The following is a 25,215-nucleotide window of genomic DNA, read 5'->3' on the forward strand; positions in this document are numbered from 1 at the left end:
TTCTATAAAACTCGCAATAGGTTTTCATCAACCCATACTGACTGAGAATGGCATCCTGAGAAGCTACAGTTGTTTACTGACTCCTGCACTCAAAATAATTCTTAATGGTGCCACCTAACCTAGGTTACCTTGACATGGGTTGCACAAGGTGTACCTCAAGGCAACCCCATCCACTTCTGCAACTCCCAAGCTAATGGATTCCTCCATGGAACACTGAGACCAAAGTGGAAGATTATTTAAAAGGACCACAAGCGTGTCATTAACACTACAAACAATAATTTGTGTTATGTCTGGGCAAGCTCCAAGATATGCATGCCAGGTAGGCAGATAAAAAAGGGTGTGTTCTAAATGTTCAGCAGGCTGCCGCCAGCTTAAAGGTAAAGGTAAAGGTACCCCTGCCCGTACGGGCCAGTCTTGACAGACTCTGGGGTTGTGCGCCCATCTCACTTAAGAGGCCAGGGGCCAGCGCTGTCCGGAGACACTTCCGGGTCACGTGGCCAGCGTGACATCGCTGCTCTGGCCAGAGCCAGAGCCAGAGCCAGAGCCGCACACGGAAACGCCGTTTACCTTCCCGCTGGTAAGCGGTCCCTATTTATCTACTTGCACCCGGAGGTGCTTTCGAACTGCTAGGTTGGCAGGCGCTGGGACCGAGCAGCGGGAGCACACCCCGTCGCAGGGATTCGAACCGCCGACCTTTCGATCGGCAAGCCCTAGGTGCTGAGGCTTTAACCCACAGCGCCACCTGCGTCCCGTAGCCGCCAGCTTACCGTAAATCAAATCTGTCATTTTTTATTGAGGAAAAAGCACAACATTATTTCTTCAAAAACATTGCTGGTGGTTTCCTTTTTGATTTCCATGAGTCAAGCTATCAGTGTAAGTTGTCCTGCGGCACCAGTTGGCCAGCCTCTTCTCAGAGCTGATGAAAGGGTGTTGCTAGCCCATAATATTCTGGTGACTTGTCTCTCTCTTGAAGCAAAGATGGCCAGAGTGCTCACTGATGGTTGGAGGAGATGTGGAAGAGATCTCACAGCCGCTGCCATCCCCATTATCAGGAAGGAGCAAACTAGACGTGTGTGAAAGAAAGGGCAAAGCTGCCATTCTAGGAAGAGATGTGAAGAGAGAATAATTTGATCTCTATAAGCTGACAGCAGCAGACCCTCCAAGTGTCCCTATTTTCCAGAGATGGCCCTAGTTTAGAGAAGCTGTTTCGGTTTCTAATTTGATCCCAGAATGTCCCTATTTTCATTGGAGAAATGTTGGAGGGTATGGTGTTATCCAATCCCCAAGCCATTTGAAGGCAATCCTGTATAGAGAAGTTTTTAAAATGTGTATTGTTTTATTATGCTTTTGTATATGTTGGAAGCTTCTCAGAGTGCTGGGGCAACCCAATAAGATGTGTGGGGTATAAATAGTAAAATTATCATTATGGAAAGGGATGTCCTTATTTTCATCAGATAAATGTTGGAGGGTATGCAGCAATTTGGGGAGCTGCCATTCTCTCTGCAGATCTGGTTTCAGGTCGGTGGGTTTTTGGCTGTTGGGGTGTTGAAGCAGGGCCTCTGCCCATGTATGTTTGGAAATAAACACAAGTATTTCAAAAAGCTAACAAGCCTCCACAGACTGTTTCGAAAGGAAACCAAACCCCAACTTTCACCCCACCCTGATATGGGGAAAATCTGCAGAAAATGGTGTGGTGAGTGCAGCCAGCTATAACATGCCTGACCAGACTTTGTAAGATTCAGATCATGTTCCCTTGATCCATCAGTAAAGTTGCTCTGCCTGTCTGCAGTTCAATGCCCACTTACTTGGGAGTAAGCCCCATTGAACTCAGTGAAAGTTACTTCAGAGTAGTCATTGTAAGAGTGTGCAGTAAGACACTCATGGATGCCCCCAGATTCTGACCTTGAGAGCCTAGATTCAGCAGACTGTACGAATTTTTTTACATCGCAATCCTGACCATGTCTACTCAGAAGGAGGCCTACTGAGTTCAGCAAGGTTTACTCCCACATAAGTAGTGTTAGGATTGCAGCCTGAGTCGTCTAGATGTCATTGCCATGTCTGAGTGATGCACCTCAGCTTGTAGACAGAGTAAGAAAAACTTTTAACATGCTAATTTCTAGATGATATAAAGATAAAGCAGCTTTTGGATGAAAGACATAGGCAAAGGGGAAAAATAAAAATCAGTAACAAAACACAGTGCCAAAAAACACACCATCAAATACATTTCAGTTATACAACATGTTTTAATTTGTTCACCTGTGTTTACACCTTTGCTTCTTAAAAACAAAAACTACCCCCCCCCCCACACATCATCCAGACATGTAACACTATTAGAATACCTTCCTAGATGAGGACTTTTCGGCTCATGCTACTTGATAATTCTTTGCCAACAGCCATAATCACTCCCATAACAGCTAACTCAGGTGGTGGGTAGAATGGGATCACTGGGGAACAAGAAGAAGTGATGTGTTTGGGAGAACTTCAAGATTTGCAGAAATATGACGACAAAAAAAAATGCCTAATGGGGCAAAACAAAAACCGCATGAGAACTGAGCATGCTCAGTAGTCACTGAGTTACAGGAGGGAATGATGGTAACCAACTTGGATGGCTTTAGAGGAGAAATGGACAAATCTTTGGACGAGAAGGCCTATCAATGGCTACTATCCACGATGGCTGTTCTCTGCCTCCATGGTTGGAGGCACTAATGCTTCAGAATACCAGGTGTTCTTGTGCTCAGGTTCTGCCTGCAGGTTTCCCACAGGCACCTGGGTGGCACCTGTAATAACAGGATGCTGGAATTGATGGGAACTTGGCCTCATTCACCCAGCTCTTCCCATGTTCTTAATGTTGAGCGTCAACTGGAAGAGGAAAGGCGGAAGGGAGAAGGAAAGTCTGCTTGAGCACCTTTCATATTATAGCTGAGCTCCTTTCATATTATAGCTTCCAGGAGCTGTTGGACTATAACTCCCACCCTTCCTGGCCATTGGTCATGCTGGTTACAGCTGATGAGGGCTGGAGCCCAGCCATCTTAGAAAAAAGGCCTATCTAGTCCAGCATTCTGTTCTCAGAATAGGTAACTAGAAGCCTCTGAAAAGCCCACGAGCAGGAACTGAAAGCCACAGACCTCTGCCCACCTGCAATCCCTAGCAAGTAGTATTCACAAACATACAGCCTCACATAGTGGAGGTAGAACATAGTGATCATAGCTACTAGCTATTGATAATCTTATCCACCATGAATTTTTTGAATACTATCTAAAAGCCCTTCACATTAGCAACAATCACCACGTCTTGTGGTAGTCAGTTGCATAGTTTAGTTCTGCAACTATGTGAAAAAGTACGGTACTTCCTTTTGCTGGTCCAACATTCAGCTTCATTGGATGATCTGAGTGCCAGCTATTTCAGTGGGTGGCAAGCATGACTATGGTTCCATCTCTGAAGGTGCATTCATATGCAGGGAATATGGAGTTAGTTTTCCTGTTTAGACTAAATGTGATCCACCTGGAGAAGGAACTGGCAACCCACTCCAGTATTTTTGCCAAGAAAACTCCATGGACATTAAAAAGGAGAAGCTTTGAGAGGAAAGTGAGTTTCCAGGGCATTCTCTGGTTCATGGGGTCACGGAGAGTCAGACACTACTAAGACGACTAAGCAACAAGCTGGTATGGATCGATATACAGCCATGCCATGCAAAATGTCATTCACACTAGTGGGCATGGTGTGACACAACAGCAGATGCCACCCAACATGTCACCACACGACACCCCTTTATGTGCATGTGCGACCCGTGAAAACAGATGGAAGAAACCCTATCCCCCCAACTTCATTATGCAATTTTCCTGGTTAATGGGGTTGCAAGTACCTGGGAAGCAGATGAGTACGTCTGGTAGGCAGGTAATGCAATCCATTGCAAAATGGGGATTATATTAATGTACTCTAATCCCTGCTGCGTGGTGCACAAGATTCCAGTGGGTTCTTACAGAGTTGAGAAAACAATTTCATAACTTTAGTTAAAGCATACTGCCATCATGAGAAACATGTCTCACATTATAACTTAATTAAAGAAGACCAAAGGGAGAACAAATGAAACAAAGCAAATATAATCTAATTGCTGTGAATTTTTTTGTGTATAGAAACATGCAATGCTATCACCTTGTACCTAACTTGTGTGGCTGGCAGAAGTGAATGAAAGGAGGGGTGGGGGAAGGGCGTAGTAGGCTTAAATAAAAACCCAGGAGTTTCCTAGACATTTCTTAATAAAAAAATAATAATAAATGAACAAATGACTCTAGACGACAGTTGATCTTGTTAAGGTTTCATCAAGAGATTTAGTGGAACTTCTAAAGATGATTCATTTGAGAGAGATCAGTGGGCATGTGATTAAGGGGTTATGGCGATGAAAGAAACCCCAAAAGGTGACTCAGCTGAACCCTGCCCACAATGTGAGACAGGGAAGCTTGTGAAAACACAGATCCTGGGAGCTAAGAATAATAATATTGTGTGATGAAATGGCTAAAGTTAACCAGGGTTTTGCTTTAAAAAATAAAGTGAATTGTATATGTGTGTGTGTGTGTGTGTGTGTGTGTGAGAGAGAGAGAGAGAGAGAGAGAGAGAGAGAGAGAGAGAGAGAGAGAGAGAGAGAGGAGTTGAATTCAGGGATAAATATAAGTTGTTTGGAAAACCCCAGTAGTTTTAACAATTCCCACAGTAGTTTAACAATCCCTCTTCACAAGGAACTCTAGGAATTGTAACTCTAGGAGAGGAAAAGTGTCTCCTAACAACCCTCTTCACCTTCAACAAACTTCAGATCCCAGGATTCTTAGGGGGAAGCCATGACTGTTTGAAGTGATATCACAAGGCTTCAAATGAATGGTATGTGTAACCAAAGTCCACGTCCTCCTATAATTCTCACCAGCAATCACACAAAGTTAACTGGAAACAAGGTTTGGGGGAAAAGAAAAAGAAAAAAAGGATGAATGTGGCCAGGCCACACATTTCACATAAATTGCAAAATGGCAAATGGGGCTTTATGACAGCTCTCCGTGTTGTATAATGAATGGCCTATAGTATTCCATAGTGGCAGCGGACCTTAAGCAATGTCACTGAAAGCACAATGACACACTTTAATGGTGCATATTCTAAAGAGGCAGTGCTGTGGGGAAAGGTCTGCCTCTCCAAAGAGGCTGTGGCATTCAGCAATCTTTCCAAAGACACACAGCAATCTTTCCAGCGCACACATCACCTCCCACATAAGTGACATCTTAACTTGTTTCTCAGACTACGAGGACAAATGACAAGGATCGAAATGTACCCAGGTGAGAACGTAGTTTGTTCTCACCTTTCTCAATGTGGGCAGACATCATTTGGAAACACTGATAGAAATCTGAGTTTCTGAAAACAGGATAGCTTTGTGAGAAGACAGCGAGAGCCCATCTAAACCAGCGTGTGGTTACACCTGGGGAAAGTCACACACAGTTGTGTTTGATATGTGCGTCAGCTCAGAACAGTTTGCATTCTTATTATTACACAGCAGCCCAGTCTCTGAGCAGTGAGAAAATCCCGGGGTTTCAGGCTTTTAACCCAGATTCTCTTTCCTCGGAATGAAAGTCCGTGGAGATTGTGGTATCTATACGGTTTTATTTACACATATATACAGCCTGAGCATAGGATGGAGGAGTTCACAGCATTAACACACCAACAGATCTTACTTATCCATTAGCCACAGCTTTGGGTCCAGGAAAGAGCAAGCATGCCTTTGTGTTTCCAGCTCACATACTCTAGCTACTGTTCTTCTTCCTTGCCAGGAGAGTGGCTTTGGGACAAAGACCAACCCATCAGCCTGGAGGGCACCATCACTCAGAGCTAGCTCTTGCAATCTAGCTCGTTCTTTTGGAATGCTGTCCAGGAAACTGCAGTGTCCAGTTAAGGTCACTGTCTTACAAATAAACTTATTTGAATGGTTCTGCAAGCTTGTCTGTTAGATTCCAACCCACACTAGATTCAGACCCCCAAGAACTGGAAAGCACTCGGTGCATCATCCAGTCTGGCTCCCCCAAACCCACTACTACTACTACTACTAGGTAAAGGTAAAGGGTAAAGGGACCCCTGATTATTAGATCCAGTCGTGACCGACTCTGGGGTTGCGGTGCTCATCTCGCTTTATTGGCCGAGGAGCCGGCGTTAGTCCACAGACAGCTTCCGGGTCATGTGGCCAGCATGACTAAGCTGCTTCTAGTGAAGCAGAGCAGTGTACGGAAACACCATTTAGCTTCCCGCCAGAGTGGTACATATTTATCTACTTGCACTTTGACGGGCTTTCAAACTGCTAGGTTGGCAATGGGAGCTCACCCCGTTGCGGAGATTCGAACCATGACCTTCTGATCGGCAAGTCCTAGGCTCTGTGGTTTAACCCACAGCGCCACCCGCGTCCCTTCACTACTGCTACTACTACATCAGAATTCAATATGTTTTCTGCCCTTCGCTATCATGAGCCAGGGTGGGTTACAACAATTAAAAATGGAAAATGATTGAAACAGATTGCAGTTGCTGGAATGGCTGGGCATGTCTCAGGAGTCAAAGGCCAGGTACCCTAGATTGATTTGGAACATTTGGAATCCACTCACTGATATGCTGCATCAGGGATCTTTTTCAGTTTGGGTTTTTGTTGCTTTGCTCCCACAACAGCTTCAACCAGGAGCCATTAATCTGAGTGGTAAGAATTTGAGATTCCTGCAGCACAACTTGTAAAGTCCATGATTCTTCTTTAACTTAGCACAATGCTGGTTCCCCAGGAGTTTTTTCCAGGGGGCAGTGAAGGAAGGATCACAGAATTTAACGCCTAGTAATTAGGGATAGAAAATGTCTTGTTTTCCCCCCATAAATCTTATTTCATTCACGGAGTCTGCCATAACATGTCACCTGGGAAAGTGTGTAGCAAAGTACATGCTGTCCTGCTGTTGGATTTAAAAAGATGAAGATGTTCTTTTTTGTTTGGAGAACGTTGGTTGTTGCCCAAGGCTTATCCTCAGCCAAGGAAGGTGTTAGTTCATCGGTTCCACTCTGTTGGAAATCCAGGCCTAGTCCCAGGGACTCAGTTTCTGAGAATCACCTGGGACAACTTCCCAGTGATTATTCTGCAAGCCAGCGAAACAAAGTGGGGGGGGGGGGAGGGGGAGGGAAGGAAGGAAGGAAGGAGATCTGCTTCAGAATGGGATTAGGGAGAAATAACTGGTAAAAACTTCCATGTGGGATTGTTTCTCACCTTCGGTCTTGGCACAGCTGTCAAATCTTCCTGGGTTCTTGGCTCTTTGACTTTTGCTCAATCTTTGTCATAGCTGGGTGTCAGGGCTGCCCTAGGTCCCAGCTCACAAAGGACCAACGCCAGTCCGTTGTTATATACAAAAGTCTTTATTGAAACGCAGTTTCGATTTCAAAGCCGCGGCGTGCAGCCCTACGTCTTAAACCCTAGACCGCTGAAGCTCCGTCTGAATCTCCACCCCCCAGACACCAGTTTAAGACTCTAGCCTTGCTCCACCTCTTCCTTTGCTCTTTCCTCCTCTGGGTCCACCTGTCCGCTGGGGTGTTGCCCTTTCTGGACTCTTCTGATGCTGAGTCCCCGGATTCTTCCCCCTGCCTCCGGCGTGCTTTAGGACCTGCTTCCTGCTGTCCCGCGCACCTGTACATTTGAACTTGGCGCGCGCGCCCAGCCAGCAACCTTTCTCCTGACCGTTACACTGCTCCTGTCACTGCTTCCCCCCTTGGGGGGGGGGCTAGCTGGACCTGACTTCCCCTCCGTTCCCTCACTCTGCGATGGAGGCGTGGCCAGCTCTGACTCATCTTCTCTCCCTACTGGAGGAGACGCTGGCCCTGATTCATAGGACTCTTCCCCCCCACTCCGCTCTGGTGGGGGAACTGGTCCTGATCTCCCGCTGCTGCTTTGGGAGTCCCCGCTGGCCCCTTGCTTCTGGTGTGTCCCCCTGAGACCCCCCTTGCCCTGGCCATCGGCGCCCCCCTCTGGGAATCTTCTGAATCGCTGGAGAAGCTCATGGAATCTCTCGGGCCACTGTCATACTCCCCTACGCTGCCCTCAGATTCTTCCCCTTTGCTCTCCGTTTCCTCTCTCCCCTGTGTCTCTGCTCCTGAACCCCTGACACTGGGACTGTGTGTTTTCTGTGGTTCTTTTACTAACCAGAAAGGGTGACCAAAATGATCAATGGGGTGGAGCGACCCCTCTGTGAAGAAAGCTTGCAGCGTTTGGGACTTTTTAGTTTAGAGACAAGGTGAGTAGCAAGAGACATGACTGACATTTATAAGATTATTATGCATGACCTGGAGAAAGCAGGTAGAGAAAAGTTTTACTCCCTCTCTCATAACACTACAACTTGTAGACCTTGTAGATGAAGCTGAATGTTGGAAGATTCAGGAGAGAGAAAAGAAGTACCGGTACTTTTTCAGACAGTGCATAGTTCTGTGATGGAACTTGCTCCTTCCAACCGTGCGAGGTTGTCTGCTGGTAACGCTGATTTTTCACCCCCTCTCATATTGTGTGGGCTATACAGTATGTCAGCATTCTTGCGTTCAACTTTGGCCTCTCAGCTATTTGTTATCATTCTATGTGACGGCACAGAATGTTCCCCTTGTGGGCAGAGTATATAGATCAGAGGCAGAGCACATGTGATGTTTGCAGAAGGTCAAAGGCTTGATCGCTGGTATCTCCAGTTAAAATATGGGTGGCCTCAAAGGGGGAGAAGGTTCCCTCAGACTACCCTGCCTTACCCTCCTTCATGGTCAGCCAGTAGTGTTGAGGTACAGGAACATGAGGGGACCATCCATACAGGAGTGATGATGCAACCTGCAGGAATGCCAGGGTAACTGATATTAATGCACCCTCCTTGTTCTGACAAGTGAACAAAGGCTTTCAAGTTTGTGACAGATGTGCAATCAAGCAGAGGCTGGGTAAATGTTTCTTTTTTCTTGACGGGGCTCCTATTTCATGCTAGAAGTTTAAATGGTAATAATTACTTACAAGCATGCATGCACCTCTAATTAAGCACTAAAGGTTGAATTTCAGTGGGATGAATGCCTTTTATTAAAGTTCTCTGTGTTTTACAAATTGGATCCCTGCAGCCAGAAACCAGAAATACTGAGTTTCACAGTTTCACTGCAGCTTACTAACTATGTAGAGGATTGTAGTTAGGCCACAGGGTTGGGGGTCAAGGTCTACCCAGCCAAATTACAGCCACTCTTTGCCAGCTCACTATTCTGCTCCTAATAAACAAGACACTGTGTTATTTACCATTGCTATTTTGATACATACAGTTAAATATCTAGGATCAACACAGCTGCCTGCATTTTTGGATTCACCTTTGGAATGGGGCTCTTGGAAGGTTGGGGGCAATCACAAGGATCTCTTTAATTTCAAAATTTATCACTACACTACTGCAGCCACTTTTGAGGTCCTGCTGGCATCTGCCATTCCCAGTGCCACACTGTGGTGGGAGGTGGGGTTAAAGATCCATTACTATTTCTGCAGCAGGGTCCCAGCAGAATCTCTGTCCCCAGCATCCTAGAGCCACCAAAACAACACTGTGTGCTCCAAAGCTAAGCATTAAGGAACGCTGAAAACATCAGGTGCTTCAACTTCAAGAGTATAGTGTGTACGTTCTGTTACGTGCAGTGGAACTTCAAGGGAAACACAAAATTATTATTATTGTATAATTGTAAGATTATTGCATCATCTTAGAAGGGTGTATTCTCTTAGAAGGGGTGTGAGGTGGTGAAGCATCTAATCATAGCCTGCATTTTTATTAAGGCTTGATCAGGGCCTGTATCTTAAAATGAGCTTAAAGATCTTCAAATGTTCATGCCAGGCAGAAGAGCAGCTGCCTAAGAACCTTGGCAATGTTTTTCCTCCTAGACAAGGGGGCCCCCTGATTTATAGCAGAAAACAATTCTCAAAGTCAAAGGGAATTACAGGCTGACAGCCAAGGTTACACTGACCCTACATATTACAGAAGATAAAAAAGCAGAGATAAACATAATTAAGAGTGGGTAAATAGTAAAATAAAACCATGTGCCTCCCATTAAACTTGAGCCATATTTTCCTAAGGTTCAAAGGTCAAGAGCAATGGAAAAGCATCTAGCTGGCAGAAAGGAAGAGAGTATTTTGGGAAGTCTTTTTCTAAAGTTGTTTCTTTCTTAAACTGAGATCCTTTTAAGATTTCTTTTCCTTTTAAAAGGTTATTTATGTTATGTATTAAATATATTGGCTTAAATGTAATTATGCAAAGGAATTAGAAGCTAAGAAATGTTAAATCCTTATGCTAGATTCTTATTTCATATAGTTGGAAGAGATCACAGGGGCCATCAGCCACCAGCCCAGCCCCCCTTGCCAAGCAGGAAACATCATTAGAGCACATATGGTTGTCAGGCCTTTGTTTTAAAGACCTTCAAGAGAAGGAGATCTTTCAATAATGATGTGAACTCAAGATCCTTGACATCTGTTTAAGATAAAAATTTAAGATTAAACCATCTGTTTTGGAGGGCAATAGGGCGAGGTGAGCTGGTAATTAAGGTTCCTTGTTGAGACACATGTAAGATATATTACTACTTATTTGTCATTTATAGATAGAAGAATATATAGCTTTTTGTTTCCCATAAAAGGACAAGAGGAAATGGGTGTATCTTTTGTGATTGGTTCTAGCAAACAGCCAATAGGAATTTCAACCAGGCTGATTGGACAGAGGCAGCCACAGGAGGAGCAAGGGGGCTGGATTAAGGAAATATAAGTGCTGGCCAGAATGGCAAGAGGCCAGGCCAGAGCTTGGTAACCATATACCACTGTGCCTCTCATTTATTTGTCTGACAAATAAATTATTATTTTAATTTCTCTATTGCTGTGTTGAATATTTCATTCCAGCTAAGCGTTAACCACAAGCAGGGTGCTACAGTGGCATGGCTGTGACTACCTTGAAGGGACTCTGAACTTCTGCATTTGACACTAGGTAAAGGTAAAGGGACTCCTGACAGTTAAGTCCATTTGCAAACGACTCTGGGGTTGCTGCGCTCATCTCGCTTTACAGGCCGAGGGAGCTGGTGTTTGTCCGCAGTTTTTCCGTCCCATGTGGCCAGCATGACTAAGCCGCTTCTGGCGAAGCCAGAGCAGCACACGGAAACGCCATTTACCTTCCTGCCAGAGTGGTACCTATTTATCTACTTGCACTGCGTGCTTTCGAACTGCAAGGTTGGCAGGAGCAGGGACCGAACAATGGGAGCTCACCCCATTGCTGGGCTTCAAACTGCCGACCTTCTGATCGGCAAGTCCAAATGGCACAGTGGTTTAAACCACAGCACCACCCGCGTCCCATTTGCCACTACCAGTGTTTTTTCCTAAAAAATTATTATTCTTATTCTTATTCTTCTTCTTCTTCTTATTATTATTATTTAGGGGTGCTCTCATTTTGACTCAAGAAAACCACCATTTTATAGTTCAAATCGGGGGAAATAAATACAGTAAATGGACAAAAGTACAAAGATTCATAAAATGTTAAGGGTATGCATACCCCTGCGTACCCCCAGAACAAAAGCACTGGTCACTACTGGTCACAGTGGCCAGCAGCTAGAGGATGTGTTGTTTTATTAAAGAAACAGGGTAGCACTAGATCAGTGCTGGAGAACTTCTGGCTTGCAGGCGATGTTGGGCTTGCCAGCCCTCCCCATTTGACTCACCAGGCCATTTAAGAAGCACATAAAAAGAGCCCTTCTGTATCAGCCCAGTGGTCCATCTACTCCAACACCCTGTTTTCGCATGCCTGTGGGAAGCCCACAAGAAGGACCTGGAGCACAAGAAGACTCTCCCCTCCTGCAGTTTTCAGAAGCAGTACTTCATCCGACAGTGGAGGCAGAGCAGAGCCATCATGGCTAGTAGCCATCGCTAGCCCTCTCCTCTGTGAATTTGCCTAATCATCTTTTAAAGCTATAGTTAGTTATCACTGCCTCCTGTGGAAGCAGGTTCCTTTAACCATGCCCTACAGTATGTGAAAAAATCCTTTCTTTTATCTCTCATAAATCATCCAATATTCAGCTTCCTCAGACGTGCACAAGTTCTAGAGAGAGAGGATAGAGAAAGGATAGAGGATAGAGAAAGAAAATGCAAGGATCAAGGGGCCTGTGCTGGCAAGGTGTATATTCTTTACTTAAGGGCTGTGAAAATGAATAGCGATGTGTGGGGTTTTTTTAGTTGTGGTTTTTTGTTTTTTTTACAGAGATAGCCAGAAAATAGAGTTAAGAAACTTTGGCAGCAGTTCATTTTACACTGTACAGACCAATTACGGCTGCTGTCAGGCAGAATGGAATTTACCACCCTGGGAAGGTGTGAAAAGTTTAAAGGTGTTCTTGCAAATCACAGAGCAAGCCACATGAAAATGAGATCTAATCCCCACCCGCTTCACCCAGCTCTGAGAAACTATCTCTCAAGATTTGGTAAGCTGGGTGGGTTTTTTGTGTTATTTTCTTAAGGGCTGAAGACAGCACTGCAAAGAAGCTATAAATACAAGGCAGTTGAAGGCCTGGCTGTTTTATAAGGACATAAAAAGAGGCTGCTGTATCAGCATCCTGTTCTCACGGTGGCTAACCAGAAGCCCCAAAGCAGGTCCACAGCACAGCAACACAGGTTTCCAGAAACTGTGGTTTCCAGAAACTGGTATTCAGAACCATGGCTGTCTCTGACCATGGAGACAAAGAATAGCCAGCACGGCTAGCCTTCTTCTTGATAGCTTTCTTGATAGCCTTTTCTGCCTCCATGAATTTGTCCAATCCTCTTTTAAAGCCCTCCAGTTTGGTGGCCATCACTACCTCTTGTGGGAGTGGGTTCCGTAATTTAACTATGCTGTGTGAAGAAGGACTTCCTTTCGTCTGTTCCAAATCTTCCAACATTCAAGGGAAATAGGGTTAATTGCCACCATGGCCAATTTGGTTGCTAACATGTGCTCTCGTTTTTCCTCTAAGGAATTAGACACAGAGGCACCGAGAGAGAGAGAGAGAGAGAGCGCACATATGCTATCAATGGGGGAATGTATCTTAGCTGAGTAAGTCAGGGCTCAGCAGAATGGAACAGCCATCTCATGTGGCATATGCAACGGTTGGGGTGGGGATGGGAGCAGCGTGGAAGGGCAGGGCTGTGCCTGTCCTGTGCCCTTAGCTAACCTGCTTTCCTCAGGTACATTGGAGGAGAGCACCAATGTTAAACCATAGAAACACAGAGACCTGTCTCATACCAGGTCAATCCATTGGTTTATCTAACTCAGTTTTTTTGACTTGCACTGGCAGTGGCTCTGCAAGGCTTCAGGCAGGAATCTTTTCCAGCCCTACCTGGAGACACCAGGGATGGAACCTGGGACCTTCTGCATGCAAAACAAGAGCTTTACAACTGAGCTATTGCTCTTCCCCTCTGTTGCTCTTCCCCTCAGTCCAGTCTGATCTCCTCCTATGTGTGAAACGGGGAGAGCCAACTTTTCCCAAGGCCGCCAAATGCATAGAAGTGGCCCTCCAGGTAATAAAATAGCAAGAGGTTTCTGGGGGGGGGGAGGGGAGGGAGGGAGGAGGAGGTGGAGGAGGAAAAGGAATAAGCTTCAAAATGCAAATTTGTGCTAATCAATCCTGTGTGCCTTTAGTACAGTCAACACAGACTTCCTGAGAAAAACCTCAACAGGCAGTTTCTTTCCATTAGGCAACACTCCCCCCCCCCCCCCGCGCTTCTTTCTTTCTTTCTTTCTGCAGACCTGTTCTGGCTGTGCTGTGATTTACAGGGGCCATTGGAGCATATATTGCATTCCTCTGATGAATTTGCAGGACTGAGAAGGACATCCTCTGGGAGACACTAAGGAAGAGTAGTTTTGCAAAGGCAGGGCACGTGGAAGGTCAGGCACAGATTAGAATCCTCTTCCTGGCTGGCCTTAACTAACTGGGATTTATACAAGGGATCATGCCTTAGCTTCAGACTGCAACAGAAGTGGGGAGGGGGTGAGTGTTAAATGCTCTACTCCCCACACTGCTTCTCTGCTGGGAATACCTCACTCCCCAGAGCTCTTTTTCCAAGGAAGTGTTCCATAGGGATTTAAAACACATATTTACATGTTCAGTAATATCTTGCTTAATCGAGAAGAGTGGGCTGCTAACCTTCCTTCAGGTATCTGATCCAACCCCTTACCACTGTTATATAGTGCGGCCTTTGGAGGGTTGCCCATGAGGCTGACAGGGTAACACCTTTCTGTTAGAGATGTGCGTAAAATCCTTTTGCCAGGCACACCGTTTCCTCGTATTCCTTGGATCCAATGCTGATTCTACCAGAAACACACACAAACTCACACAGGCTTGGGTTTGCTGACACGATGGAAATGTGGAGGTGTACCATGAAATATCCAAACTAATATATGCTCTCTGCTAATTGCCTCAGCATTTGGGCGAGCTCAGCTCACAGGCCAAGAAATTGATAAAATATGGCATTAATAGCCACCCTTGACAAATGGCAAAGGATTAAACTTTAACTCGGTGTGTGAATTGAGCTAAAGTTCAACCAGACACAATTTAATCAGTAAACCGCTAATTAACTAGTGATTTACTTCAGCTTGTTAACATCTGTACACTTCTGGCAATGGACACCCTGTTTGACTGATTCTGGGGCCATCTCTTAGATTAGGCACAATGGGGCAGCTGCCTTAGGTGATAGCTACTGAGAAGGAGGGAGGCAGGTCAGCAGCAGCAGCCCCCTATTCTTCTAAACCCTAAGCCAGTCTGTTCTGCACCCCCTAAGCTAGCCCATAGCCCATAGCGGAGCAAGTCATTCGGGTGCCTGGGGAGGTGTACATGCCCTGTGTCCAGGGCAGGGCCAGCTGCCCGCAGGAGCGGGGTGAGCCATGGCAGGATGCTCTGTGGGCTTCTGAGGAGTCTGCCTGCCTCCTCCCACTCAGCCGCCCTACAGCTGAGGGGGAGGCAGTAGGCGGACCATTTGGGGCAGCATGGAGCCTGTGGGTGCCCAAGCCACTGCGTCACTCCCAGGAGAAACACGTGGCTCGGGCACGCTGCAGGCCCCACGGCGAGTGCTGCCTGGCATTTTGTCAACCCCCCCTCAGTGGTGACACCCGGGGCAGCCCAGCCCCTTCCTCCGCTCCTGCCCATAGCAAGTGGGCAGCCCTAATGTGACTTACTTCAGTGTAAATCAGTACAGCAGAGGTGAGGAACTGCATCTGGCCAGTGTGTCCAAACCCTCCATCCCCATCCTGGACCAACTTTGACAGATACATTTAACTGCACAAGAACAACTTCATTCTTTCATCTTCAGACACAGTTGGCATATATCCGTATTCCTTGGCACTGTTTTTCTGTGAACTGGCACCCATCCCGAGGTGAGTGAGAAATCCATCCTCAGTTACTATGATATTGATCGTAAAACAAGAGGATTCTTGTTTTTTATTCCATTTGGCAGCTATTAAAATAAATACATGACGGAATGGGAGAGACTTGTTTCCATCAAGCCATCCTCAAAGGAACTAGAGAATGACTTGACACCCATTTCTTAAAGGATTAGGGATGTTTATGGTTTAAACACATTTTCCAGTGTCAGTACATGAGGAAGTCCTTTATGTACAAAGGCTTGAGAATAATATTGTTGTAAGTGTTGGAAAGCTTAGAGAAATTCAAAGAATTTCATACAGGATTTTTTAGGAGCAGGATTTGTGGCTTTTGAACTTTTATAGATGGGGAAGTCAATTATCATGAAGACCAATGATAAGATTAAGCATTGGGCCAGTTAAAGAATGAGTGACCATTATAAAATGAAAGCTGTGGGTGTGACCCAGGTTATTCTCTTTTCCACTACACCTATTAACATATTGTAACCTGTGCAATGGTGTCTCTTCTTGAGAAGTAACTCTGTGCTTTGTGTAAATATTATACACCATTCTCTAAAACGGTTGGCTCGGAGGGGTTAGCATACCATATAACAGGATGAACAGGATGAACCAGGCCAAAGGGTGATCTGGGGAGATTGAAGATATGAATCATTCAGGCAAGGAGAAAAGGCATCACCAGGAGCACAAACAAAGAAGCAAACTCTCAAAAGCCCCTTTCAGAAGTTACCTCTGCATACTCCAAGGTGCATGGATGGTTAGTGTGTGTGTGTGTGTGTGTGTGTGTGCATACTTGGTTGGTTGCATGAAGTAGCCAATGAGCATCCAGGCTGGACGCTGGAGACACAGAAGCATGCTTGCTCTGTGCTGGATCCAAAGCCATGACTAATGGAGAAGCAAGATATGTTGGGGTGTTGATGCTGTGAGCCCCTCCATCTTATGCTCAGGTTGTATATATGTGCAAATAAAACCATATATCCTAAAGGCACCAGAGTCTTCGTTGATCCTCATTCCAAGGAAACTGAACCTGACTAAGCCCCTGGAACCCCTGAATTCTTTCACTGCTCAGAGATTGGGGTGGCATGTAGTAGTGCTTTAACAACCTGGGCTAAGTGGTTTAAAAAACAAATTGCCATCAACCTCCTCATATTTCCTCCTGCCCTATCACCCGGCATGTAAATCAGAGGATAAGGTAGCTTTTAGTACAAGTCTTAATGAATCTGGTTTCTTTTGTCTGAGAGATTTTTATAACCAGACTGGTGCTCTTTCACATCATCAACTCTCCATGATTAGTAGATGCCAAACATTACCAGTTAAGCATTCAGCACCTATTTCATTTCATTTCTTCCTTGATATATCTGAACCTTGTTAGTATTTGAGTGTATAGCAGTGCTGCCAACACCTTGTATTAAGGTTTCTAAAATATACACAGCCTTATTTTAAATATGAGCCATTTGCACCAGTGTTAGGAACCATCTATGAATAATTTCCACATTGTTTTCTCCAACAGAGGCCAAGAATGAAAGGGGGGGGGGAAGGTTTTGTGGACCAGAGTTTACTCCATATCAGTTTCCTCCCTCCAGGTCTTTTTTCACATAGCATCTTCTAATCAGTTAGCCCTCGCTAACTCTGAAAAAGACCTGGAGGGAAGAAACTGATATGGAATAAACTCTGGTCCACAAAACTTTTTTTTTTTTTTTCATTCTTGGCTTCTGTTGGAGAAAACAATGTGGAAATTATTCATAGATGGTTCCTAACACTGGTGCAAATGGCTCATATTCAAAACTCAGCCCTGTTGGTGACACAGTGGAGCCACAGAGACTTATAGGCATTTATGGTGGACCAGCTCTTTGGTCCAGACTTTCTGGGCTGCAGTTTTCAGGAAAATTAGCACCACTGTTGGTAACTTAGTCCAGCCAGATCCAGCCCCGTGTCTCCTTTCCATATCTAAAGCCAAAAACTCTTCAGTTACATCAGAAACACTTCTCTTTTATATTTGGGTGGCTGCTTGCCTTGTTATAGCTCAGGGATGGTAAGGTGGTTTAAATTTTACAGTCGATAATTGGCTCAAAAAGGCTGTGTCTAGCGCAGTCATTGAAAGACTTACTTATCCAGTGCTATGGGGAACTTCAGAGCTTGAGGATTGTGCGGTAATTGGTGGACCTTTATTATGTATCTTAATAATTGCCCCGTCTCAATATAAGCCCCACAAAGTATGATATCATTTGGAAGTAGCTTTAACAAGCACTTGGCCAATGTGGGTTTCCCCCCATTTATGACTTACTTTGCCCACTTATTTTTTCCCCTTTATAATGAGATGTTAGTGCTCTTTCACTGGTTTTTCTATTGTAAAAATCTATATTTATTCTACCTTTTTCTTGTATATTTTCCATGTCTACTATCTATCATCTGTCTGTCTATCTATCTATCTATCTATCTATCTATCTATCTATCTATCTATTATCTTCCTTCCTTCCTTCCTTCCTTCCTTCCTTCCTTCCTTCCTTCCTTCTTCCTCCTTCCTTCCCTTTCTTTTTAAAGATGTGTATTTTTTGAATAAAAATAATTTTTTGAATAAAAAAAATGCAAACTGATGCATAAATGTGGCAAACTAAACTTAACACTGGAAAGACAAGAAACTGAGATCCTGGGAACCTGACCAAGTCCCAGGGGCCAAATGGAGAAGTATGGAGAGCAGCATACTCCACACTGAACACAGAACACATATTCTCACAAATGTAGGAAGCTGCTTTATACTGAGTGTTGGCCCTTTGGTCATGTAGCTCAACACTGTCTACACTGACGGGCAGCAGCTCTTCTAGGTTTCAGACAGGGTTCTCTCCTGTTCCTACCTGGAGATGCCAGGAATTGAATCTGGGACCTTCTGCTTGCAAAGTAGAGTGACTGAGTGACAATCCTTCCTACTGGCCAAGGAGCAACCATAGCATCACTGAGAATTGAAAGTCAAAGAGAATGTGACAAGTTCTTGTTAACATACACCCAGGCATTATCTGTAGCAAGACTGGTGAAGGAAGTGTGTAAATAAGAAGCTGGAAGCTGGAAATAGCAACAAGGATAGAATAGAAATGGAAGCACATCCTATAAGAACATAAGAAGAGACCCTCCTGGATCAGATCAAAGGCCCAGGTAAGGCTGGGAGAGAACATTCACAGCAACAATTACAAGGCTTGCTTACAAGATTTCTTGGTCCCCATTAAAGCATGTTTTGCTGTTGAACAATATGAGTTCTCTGTTCTTTCTATGAAAATTGCCTGCCATTCCGCCAGCTGATTTTCTTCTCCAAGGGACACTGTGGGACACATTACAGCAAAGTCCGCTGCCTAATATTTATGGGCAGAGAATTCCAAATAGTAGGAACATAAGAATATAAGAGGCTGCTGTATTAGGCCATTGGTCTATCTAGTCTAGCATCCTGTTCTCACAGTGACCAACCCTACCAAGATGACGCTGGAAGTCCCTCCCTAATCAATGATTCTATGACCTGGTCCAATGTCACTCAGTGAATATGCCCCCCATAACAGTTTTGGTGGTAGTGTACAAAACAAAAATGCTATTGAGCCATCATCCCTCTTGTATGTTTGACATGGCTTGACATGCTGTTGATTTCTGCCTGCCAAGTGTGGGGCACTTTAGTGTATATAAAAAAGGTGAGGTGGACTTGATAGAGGCACATGAAACAATGCAATAGAATACAGGGACCTCCAATGAAGCTGGATGTTGGTCACTGTGAGAACAGAAGACCACAAGGGCCTTTGGACTAGAAGGGCCTTATTTTCTTAAGTAGTTATGAAAGCTAAAGATCTGCTTTGCAACAAAAAATGATTTGGCGTGAAATGTATGGAAAGTGTGTGGCCTTCAAGAAATCACCATGATTTGGCCCTCCTAGAAAGTAGGAGCAACATAATATTGCTTGAGATTAATTATGTTGGATTATGTATCGCTTTTATTGCAGTTTATTAGTTTCGTGTTATCTTGCAAGCTGCTGCAGTGCCTTGTGAACTGCTCAGAATGTGGCCTGTAAATCTCAAGTGAGCCAATAAAAGAAACTATAAAATTACTTTGCACAGAGAACAAAGAGCAATAGACGCACACAGTCATTTGTCTTAAGGGTGGACAAATCTTTCCAGCATGTTCATTGACAAGTAGGTTCTACAAAGACACACATTCTACCTTCTGCTTGTGCTGTTTACCTCAAAAAAGGCTGACTAAAAGTTGTTCTACATGGACCTCACTTTTTTTTTATTGTCTCTGGTCTATCATTCCTCTAACTTGGACACATATTGTACCCAGATGAAACTATACTTCTTTGTCAGCTATGCTGGTTCTCTGCAATTCATGTATGAATTCACCAGAGTTAATGGTAAATCCAACTTTATTTTTAATGAGCCCTGGAAGCCTGCACAGAGTTCATAATTGACTCCTTCAGCCAGGACACCCCACTGAATCACTCTCCAGGACCCGGCCTCCTGCGTCGTATGGCAACTGTTTCTCCAAAAGGGATGTGTGCGAGATACTTACCTATTTATTTATTATATTTAAGCCCCACCAGCTCTCCAAGGGACTCAAGGTGGCATACATAGTTCTCCTGCCCACACAATTTATCCCCACAGCAACCTTATGAGATAGGTTAGGCTGAGAGAAAGTGACTGGCCCAAGGTCACCCTATGAGCTTCTTGTTGAGTTGATAATGCATACATTACGCCAGACAGAGGTGTATGGCATACCTGTCAACTGCCCTGGAAAAAGCGGGACATGTTTTTTTCTTGCGAGAGGACAGTGGCCGAAATGGCTGCTGTGATCTCATGCAATTTCCCACTGGCTGATGCAAATATCTAACTATGTAGAATTCTAACATTTGATCCTGATGTTGAAAGGTTTGGTATGTATTTCCCTCCAGCACAAAAATCTAGCCTTTTAAGAAAATCAAGGGGCTGGCCGCTTTTATGCTTCCATTAAAAGGTATGCACTTGTGGAATAAAGTTCTGTTCCAGCAAAGACTTCCATAACCAGAGCAGAAGGTCTGTTTCTGCCGGAGAATTGAAGGCAAGCAGCTTCCTAAACAGCACACATGAAATTATGGTGACATCTGGTGGTCATTAATGTTTCACTTGTAGCATCTGAGAGAAATCTCAATGCTGCTGAGCTACAGTCAAAACTGCAGAGTCTGAGGCAGGCTCATGGAAAGCTAGTCTGAAGCATGGGGCAAAAGTCTTGTTAGAATCAAGTTATAGACTCAATCAAAGAAGCAGCCAGTCCCTGGCTGGGACCCCAACCAGCTTAGCCCACCGAGGCCTAGGCAGGTATACCCAGGTGCTCCCACCCCTTGCACAGACCTGATCTGAGGCACAAAACCATGACTTACCGTAATTTTAAAGCCTATGTCTTGGGAATCTTCCCCTGCCTGAATAGTGGAGAAAGTGTGTCGAGAAAAGATTTCCTCCTACCTTCTTAACACTAGAACTCATGGACATCCAAAGAAGATGAATGTCAGAAGATTTAGGACAGATAAAAGACTTCTTAATGCAGCTCATATTTAAACTGTGGAACTTGCTTCCACAGGAGGCAGTAATGGTCACTAACCTGAATGGCTTTAAAAGAGAACTGGACAAATTCACAGAGGAGAAGCCTATCAATGGCTATTAGTCAGGCTTCTTGGAAGATGAATACACAGCCCTGGTTTCCCAAAACATCTTGGAAGGGCAGAAGTTACTCAAAGGCGGAGGCTCCATCAAGTCCAATGCAGCCAACCCTGTCTGAATAAAGTCTTGCTAAAATCTCCAGAGAAGGTCTTTCCTTGACCCACTACCAGAGATCCAGGAATAGGAATGCCAGTGTTTTGTAGCTCCTCTACAAAATACGTTCTACCACCACGGAGCTTGCTGGCCTTCCCCAAGTCCCTGTTTGTTTATGGGCCTTGTGTTCATCAGACTCAGTCAAAGGCTCCTTGGATCATGGATTCAAGGGTCAAAGGCCATCTGTTCCAACCCCGCTGCCCCTCTGTTGCAGTACAGAATCATTTACACATTAACCAACATTGATAAGTTCTATTGCTACTTGTAACATTCTCAAAGAATAAGGAAATAGCATCGGAGGTGCATATTATAGTAGTGGAAAGATATATGCACCAAATATGTGTCAGAGGATTGCCAAAGCATGTGCCATCAGGACGCAACATCATCAAAGCTAGAAGTCAGGTCATTCGTTATTCAGATCTAGGAATCCCCCACATTACTTTCTCATACATGCTCCCTTGGGTTGGGACAACGGGCTAAAATGTTTTAAAATGTTTTAAATGGTTCTAAATTTTGTCCCTCTGTTTTGTTTTTGTCAGGTTGATGTTGGTTAAATGTTTAGTTGGGGTTGGCAGTTATTTTAATTTGGGTATAACTCTAAACTGTTTACTATTGTTATTATTGGTTTCTGTTGATTTATTGGGGTTTTTTTGTTGCTCATATAGGATATTTTGTGTTTTTATATATGTTGTAAGCCACCCAGCAAGATGGGTGGGATATATATATATATATATATATATATATATATATATATATATATGATTATTTGGTTTATGGTGTTTTATTAGGTATTGTTATTTATTTCATGACAAGGTATGAGAAAGTTTTGATTCTCCAGATTTCACTGAACTACAACTCCCATCTGCACCAGTGGGCATAGCCAATTGTCAGAGATGACGGCAGCTGTAGTTCAGCAACATCCAGAGGGCAAACTGTTCCAAACACCAGATCTATGGGATTGCAGTGGCGTTAAAACTGGGCAAATGTCAGTTTCTGTTCCTTTCTGTTTCTCACTTTCTCAGAGTTAAATTCAGTTCTCCACATTTCCACATTATTTTGCAAACTTCTTTTGTAAAATAATCCTCATGAAAATTAGTGCAAATTTCTCCTGAAATATGTATTTGAAAGTAATTTTTGTATTTCACCAAATATAATGCATTTTGGTATGTTATTTTCATCTATCAATCTATCTACACTTTTATCCTAGTGCAGGGTTTCCCAAACTTGGTTCTCCAGATGTTTTTGGCGCTACGATTCACATCATCCCTGACCACTGGTCCTGCTAGCTAGGTAAGGCTCCCTCAGCCTGGAAAGCGAGATGAGTGCTGCATCCCATAGTCCCTTTGACTGGACTTACATGTCCAGGGGTCTTTTATCTTTATCTGCTAGTTAGGGATGATGGGAGTTGTAGTCCAACAACAGCTGGAGCCCCTGCCCTAGTGTATACATTTCTATGCACATTCAATTGCTAGAGAATTCGGAGCTACAAAATTCAGAGAATGCTGCCCCGTGTGGTAAGCTGTTGAACTGCAAGCAGTATTTCCCTAGTAAAGCAGGTATAGGAAATCTGTGGCCCTCTAGTTGTTGCTGAACTACAACTCCCATCAGCTCCAGCATAGAATCAGATCAGAGGAGTGAAGTGATGGAAGGGACCCAAAGGGTCATCAAATCCAACCTGCTGCAGGCATGGCCAAAGGGGTGAGGGATAATGGAAGTCGTAAGATAACAAGGGAAGAGTTTGTGGTGATATCTGACACATCTTTTTCTAGAAAAATAGCACTGACTATAGGTATATATATATATATATATATATATATATATATATATATACACACCATTACCCACAAACAGGCAGTACCCCAATCCAACAGGTCTACCCCCCCAAAAAAATCACATTTCACAACATAGGAGTAGTGTGAGTGGGGGCTGCGAGAACCACATTGAAGAACTCAAGCATGGAGGAGGGGCAATCTCATCCTTTCTTTCCACAGTCCAAATCATCTGTCAGGAGAGTTGGCCAGGGCACAGGCCACCACCAGTGGGACACTGATCACCACTATGCCACATGCTGGTGGCACCGTAGCTGTACCAGCAGCTGTGTCACCTCTGCTGCTTGTGGAGAAGCACTCTGGAGGACCACCACACTCATTTTCTGATTTGGTTGGGCTGTTCTCATTTTGTGTTCTGCATTCCACCCGCCCCACATACTGTCTAAACTAATGAAGAGCAGGTTAAAAGAATTTGAAATAAATGTATAAAATGCATTGATAAAAAGGTCTTTGCTGACCGCCCCACATATGACCACCTCATTCTTCCATTGTTCATACAATTTTCTCATTTGAGAGGAGAACTTAAATGACCTTCTCACACCAATAGGTGGTGCTGGTGATCAGAAATCACTTCCAACACAGAAAACGAAAAGTTTGTATTAGACAGTGAGAAATCCCTCCCAAATGGACACAATAAAGGTATTGTGGAGAGGTGGAGGGGGGAATGTTAGAGTGTGGACCAAAAATACACTTCAGTTGTAACTGGTTCAAAAGAAGAAGAAAAGAAGGAACATGGCCCGCTCACCTGTGACTCCTGAGCCTCCCCTGATCTCCTTCCCCCTTCCCCCATCATTTTGGGGAGGCTCGGGAGTCACAGGTGAGCTGTTGCCCAGGAGGGGTGCAAGGTGCATGGTTTCTCTGCCAGGCAAGGTGCAAACCCCTTCTTCCCACCCCTCACGTTTTTCTAGGGACTGGTGGCAACCCTGGGCACAATGTACTCTACTGAAACATAGGGTTCTCTGCCTCCCCTGATTTGTCAAAATGAAGGGGGAAGTGGGCAGGAGATTGGGGGAGGCTCATTAGTCGTGGGCGGGCAGCGTGGTTGCCCAGGAGGGGTGCAAGATGTGCGGTTTCTCTGTTGGGCAAGGCGCAGGGGATGAGATGACTTCAATCCTCTCGGCCAACTGGAGTGGCGGCGGAGCTGGCACAGAGCTGGGCAGCTGAGCGTGAGAGATACCGTGTTCCTGACGGCCAGGAACTGCAGAAGTCAAATTGACTTTTTCTGCTCCACTCTCAAACACCCAGGGGAGCAAACCACTCTGCCCCTTGGCACTTCACTGCCCCCCCCAGCTGTAGGGCAGCTGAATGGGAGAGGGCAGGCAGACTATGGAGGCCCCACGGTGTGCCCCTCCCCTCCCCTGCAAGGAGCTCAGTGGTGGCACCCAGGGCGGGCTGAGAGGAGCAGTCGCCATTACACAGTGTTTGATGTTTAAAATTACCTCAGTGTTTGATGTTTACCTCAGTGTTTGATGTTTAAAATACTTATTTCTTAATTTTGGGCTCAAAAAATAGGGGTCTTCTTATACATGGGCACATCTTATAGATGGGAAAATATGGTAATTCCTCCTTCAAGAGCCATGGCATACCCTCCAACATTTCTCTGATGAAAATAGGAACGTTCTAAAGAAAAGCGGGACATTCTGGGATCAAATCAGAAACTGGGACAGTCCCTGGAAAATAGGGGCACTTGGAGGGTCTGCCATGGGCAGATGGTACTTCCTTCAATGAGAGCCATGAGGGAATGGTACTTCCCCCATCAGGAGCTATGGGAAGACAGCACTTCTTCCATCAGGAGCCATGGAGCATTCTGTGTGAAGGATTTTACAATTTACTGCTGTTACTCATTACATTTTTTACTCTACTCCTCAAAGAAGCTCAAGGTGGCACATGTGTTTTACCCCAGCCTGATTTTATTCTCACCCCAACCCTGTTAGGTAGGCAAAGCTCAGAGATAGGGACCTCCCTGCTGATAAGAGATTTTTACACAGAGCTTGAATGGTCAGCTGTCAGGTGTGCTGTAGTAATGGGTTTCCTGCGTTGCCAGGAGGTTAGGCTAGATTAGAATTGCCATATGTCCGGAATTTGCTGGACATACCCGGAAGACTGTAATCGGAAGCAGTGTCCGGGTGGAAATTGGCAAAATGTCTGTGAAAATCCGAATGTATGGCA

The 25,215-nt window shown here is 44.7% G+C and overlaps 1 protein-coding gene across 1 annotated transcript in view; it reads right to left on the reverse strand.

Moving 5' to 3' along the window:
• SDR42E1 (short chain dehydrogenase/reductase family 42E, member 1) overlaps positions 1-25,215 on the reverse strand; it is a 582,710-nt gene that overhangs the window by 49,336 nt on the left and 508,159 nt on the right. The gene's annotated exons all lie outside the window — the stretch shown is intronic.

Source organism: Podarcis cretensis (assembly GCF_951804945.1).
Source record: "Podarcis cretensis genome assembly, chromosome: 8".
Taxonomy (NCBI): domain Eukaryota; kingdom Metazoa; phylum Chordata; class Lepidosauria; order Squamata; family Lacertidae; genus Podarcis; species Podarcis cretensis.